At 53.5% G+C, this 5,000-nt stretch overlaps 1 non-coding gene across 1 annotated transcript in view; it reads left to right on the forward strand.

Annotated features, from left to right (window-relative positions):
* Positions 1 to 4,314: 4,314 nt before the first annotated feature.
* The window catches only part of LOC126112020 (small subunit ribosomal RNA), a 1,909-nt gene continuing 1,223 nt past the window's right edge, over positions 4,315 to 5,000 (forward strand). The window contains exon 1 of the ribosomal RNA XR_007524243.1: positions 4,315 to 5,000. This exon is cut by the window's right edge and continues 1,223 nt beyond it. This is a non-coding gene — a ribosomal RNA (small subunit ribosomal RNA).

A 5,000-nucleotide genomic window follows, 5' to 3' on the forward strand; every position in this document is an offset into this window, starting at 1 on the left:
ACGAAGTATGCTTGCGTGAATAACGCGTGGTCAACGGTTCGCGCGCGCCCTCTGGTCCCGACGCCATCAACGTCCACAATAAACAGACCATACCGCATGATGTTGACAATGCCGCCCACAGGCACAACACAGCCATCTTTGGGAATGTGACCAAACTACATTGCCATCCGGCCCAGAAACGACACCTCCATCTACAGGAATCCAACGAAACTACGCCAACCATACCTCCAAAACACGGCACCGCCATCTATGACAATGTGACGAAACCACATGCAATAGCTCCATCTACGCGAATCGGACGACACTACGTCCACCATGTCGAGCGCACCACAAACAAAAATACCGCCACCTGCAGGTCCCCCGCAACATGACCTGCTGCACCGATGATACCGCCATCTATGAGACGCCACGCCGACTACGACATCGCTAGGTCCCACAGTGCCCATTTTCCGACGCCACCCACAAACCCTGCATCATCTGCCCACCACAGGAGCCCCAACGCCTGTGCCTGCGTCGCACGAAGTCGTCGACCGACAATCGCTCCACCCGCACCCGCACGTGCCCCACCCCAACCGCCCAAATCGCAACTCCAGCGGATGAACGGCGGACTCTTCCCGCACTCGTAACGTGCAATCCGCCCCTATATCTTGCGTTTCATGAAGAGTTATATCGAATATGCCATATTCCCGCTGTCCCTATACATGCTGTAAGTAGCTCGCTTGCTACAGCAGCAGCAGCAGCAGCAGCACCACCTCCGCGCGCTTCCCTGGGGGCACTGAACCGCAGGATGCGAGACCCCACGCCCAGTGGCAAACAGGGCTCCTCTCAGAATATAGGCGGTCCCTACCCCTCACAACGATGACGGTGGGAGGGCCGTTTTACGAGACCATTTCCTGCGGTGCCAACGCTGTCGTAGAGCCGATACTCCATCTTTGGTACAAGGCAATCATTCCGCTGTAAATCAGTACGTCACTCGTAGTTCAGTCACCTCACAGCACTGCTCAGTAAACTATGCAGGCCCACATAGATAGATTATGATAGATTATATACGCAAATGCCCCTATACATGCTGAACGTCCGTACACACAAAATGAACCACACGTCAGCCACACACTCTATCACACACTACTCTCTGCCTGTAACAGACACAGATACAACTACTAAGCACCAGCATGGACCAACGTCCGGTGCATCCTATCCGCCACAGTACACCAACTACGCTATGATAACCAGACCGGGAGGTCCAATCATAAAACAGAATACCCCACTCGTCCGACAACCACAATTGCTCAGAGAAGCCACCAACACCCACACATGTCCTACACAGGGGTGCACACCATCACCACCACACTGCCTCGTCTTACAGCACAAACACACTGGCAGGAATGAAACACACAGGTCTGCCGCAACCACAGACACGGCTCGCCCCCTCTCACTGGCGAAAAGCGCATCCCGACGTGACATAACTCCTTTGACACACTGACGCTGCCTCGGGCATCCACGTCCTACGGTCGATATCAACGAACCTCCCCCCCCCCCTCCCCCCCACAACACGCCATCCCATACCACATTGTGTACCGTACCCAAACCTAACGTGTACTGTACTACAACGCAATGTGTACCATAACACAACCCAGTTTGTACCTTAACCTAACCTATGTCACCTTAACCTAACCTATGTCACCTTAACCTAACCTATGTCACCTTAACCTAACCTATGTCACCTTAACCTAACCTATGTCACCTTAACCTAACCTATGTCACCTTAACCTAACCTATGTCACCTTAACCTAACCTATGTCACCTTAACCTAACCCATCTTGCACCTTAACCTAACCCATCTTGCACCTTAACCTAACCCATCTTGCACCTTAACCTAACCCATCTTGCACCTTAACCTAACCCATCTTGCACCTTAACCTAACCCATCTTGCACCTTAACCTAACCTATGTTGCACCTTAACCTAACCTGTGTTGCACCTTAACCTACCTCAATTTGCACCGCAATGTAACGCAATTTGCACCGCAATGTAACGCAATTTGCACCGCAATGTAACGCAATTTGCACCGCAATGTAACGCAATTTGCACCGCAATGTAACGCAATTTGCACCGCAATGTAACGCAATTTGCACCGCAATGTAACGCAATTTGCACCGCAATGTAACGCAATTTGCACCGCAATGTAACGCAATTTGCACCGCAATGTAACGCAATTTGCACCGCAATGTAACTCAATTTGCACCGCAATGTAACTCAATTTGCACCGCAATGTAACTCAATTTGCACCGCAATGTAACTCAATTTGCACCGCAATGTAACTCAATTTGCACCGCAATGTAACTCAATTTGCACCGCAATGTAACTCAATTTGCACCGCAATGTAACTCAATTTGCACCGCAATGTAATGCAATTTGCACCGCAATGTAATGCAATTTGCACCGCAATGTAATGCAATTTGTACCGCAATCTACCCCCACATTGTGCCTTAACCTAACCCACATTGTGCCTTAACCTAACCCACATTGTGCCTTAACCTAACCCACGTTGTGCCTTAACCTAACCCACGTTGTGCCTTAACCTAACCCACGTTGTGCCTTAACCTAACCCACGTTGTGCCTTAACCTAACCCACGTTGTGCCTTAACCTAACCCAAGTTGTGCCTTAACCTAACCCAAGTTGTGCCTTAACCTAACCCAAGTTGTGCCTTAACCTAACCCAAGTTGTGCCTTAACCTAACCCAAGTTGTGCCTTAACCTAACCCAAGTTGTGCCTTAACCTAACCCAAGTTGTGCCTTAACCTAACCCAAGTTGTGCCTTAACCTAACCCAAGTTGTGCCTTAACCTAACCCAAGTTGTGCCTTAACCTAACCCAAGTTGTGCCTTAACCTAACCCAAGTTGTGCCTTACCCTGCTCTGTAATTGGCATATGACACGTTACATTAATGTATTGTCCAACCGCAACCCGCTCAGAATGTTGTGTACACAGCTACGTGTCATCTCCCCATAACAGCTGCATTGCAGTGTGGTACGCCATAGAGACGTGTGGGAGTAATGGACGCAGTGGATGGCGATCAGCATGAGCCGTCTGTTCATGTAGTGGCGCGTGTATGCAGACGTAGTAGTCTCTTCTCACACAATGTGATAGCACGGTGCCCCGCGTTCCACATCTGCGACATGCTACAGAGGCCGGTTGACAGTTGGTCGCGCAATGGACATCGCATACGTACGGGGGCACCTTCCACGTGCCCTCTAGTCGGGCACATTTTGTTGCGTGGATGTGAGCGGATGTAGTGTGTCTTGACACCTGACAGGCAGGCATGCAATAATAGTTGACTTTGCAAACGGGGATGGACGTGTACGTTTACTGGTGACGTTACGCAAATGAACAACTGGTAACCCGTTGTGGTGCGGTTGTCCTTGCTGGAGGTACATCTGTGAGGGCAACGATCGGTACAGCTACGAAGCGGTCCCCACCATACCAACGAACGTGAATGTGAATCTGGGTGTGAAGCGATACGCGGCTGTGGGTGGGTGGGACTGTCCCCGGCCGGTGAGGGGGGGCCGCCCGGCGTGCTGGCCGCGCGGTGCGTGGGCGCACGCGCTACAGCCGGCTGGTGGGGGCGCCCAGTGGCAGGCGCGCCGGCCGACGGACGCGGCAGGCGGCGCAGCTGCGCGCCGGGGCACCCTGCGCGCGGCGCCGTGCAGCCAAAGTGGGTCCTCGCCGGCCCGGTGCGAAGCGCGGTGGACATCTGCAGTGTGCTGGTCCGATTGAGGACTGTGTGCGTTGAGGATGCGCCGCCGCCCGGCACTCGGCGCCGCGACGCCGTCTGCTGCTCGGTCGCCCCAGCGGTTCTCGCTGGTGGTTTGTATCGCAGTTGTGCAGACGTGTTGGCACGTGCGCTGTGCTGGGAGAGTTCGCTTCGGCACCCACGTGGGGCCTTTGCCCTTCTGTGGCGCTGGCGTTGGAGCTGCCGGTCACCGTAGGTGGCGCGTGTTGTCTCCCGCCGGCAATGCCACGACAGCACGCTCCCGGGCCTCTGTCGGCAGCGGCAAGCTCAGTTGGGAGCACGGGTGGTCGCACCTAAAGCGTCTACTCGCCTAACTCCGGGCGATTGCGCCTCTCTCGAACCCGACCAAGTACTTAGGACGGCGCTGCGCGCCGCCGGGACCTGAGAGGGTTTCGAGGTGTATTGTGCAGGGGAGCTCAGCCTCCTCCTGTTTGCAGAATAATTGAGCGGACGCTTGCGTGTTCGCGCGGGCCCCTGGGACACACTCCCGGGCGGCCGGCTGCTCAGCTCTAGTTGACGCAGCTCCCTGGTTGATCCTGCCAGTAGTCATATGCTTGTCTCAAAGATTAAGCCATGCATGTCTCAGTACAAGCCGCATTAAGGTGAAACCGCGAATGGCTCATTAAATCAGTTATGGTTCCTTAGATCGTACCCACGTTACTTGGATAACTGTGGTAATTCTAGAGCTAATACATGCAAACAGAGTCCCGACCAGAGATGGAAGGGACGCTTTTATTAGATCAAAACCAATCGGTCGGCTCGTCCGGTCCGTTTGCCTTGGTGACTCTGAATAACTTTGGGCTGATCGCACGGTCCTCGTACCGGCGACGCATCTTTCAAATGTCTGCCTTATCAACTGTCGATGGTAGGTTCTGCGCCTACCATGGTTGTAACGGGTAACGGGGAATCAGGGTTCGATTCCGGAGAGGGAGCCTGAGAAACGGCTACCACATCCAAGGAAGGCAGCAGGCGCGCAAATTACCCACTCCCGGCACGGGGAGGTAGTGACGAAAAATAACGATACGGGACTCATCCGAGGCCCCGTAATCGGAATGAGTACACTTTAAATCCTTTAACGAGTATCTATTGGAGGGCAAGTCTGGTGCCAGCAGCCGCGGTAATTCCAGCTCCAATAGCGTATATTAAAGTTGTTGCGGTTAAAAAGCTCGTAGTTGGATTTGTGTCCCACGCTGTTGGTTCACCGCCCGT

The sequence above is a fragment of the Schistocerca cancellata genome, unplaced genomic scaffold (assembly GCF_023864275.1).
Source record: "Schistocerca cancellata isolate TAMUIC-IGC-003103 unplaced genomic scaffold, iqSchCanc2.1 HiC_scaffold_111, whole genome shotgun sequence".
Classification (NCBI taxonomy): domain Eukaryota; kingdom Metazoa; phylum Arthropoda; class Insecta; order Orthoptera; family Acrididae; genus Schistocerca; species Schistocerca cancellata.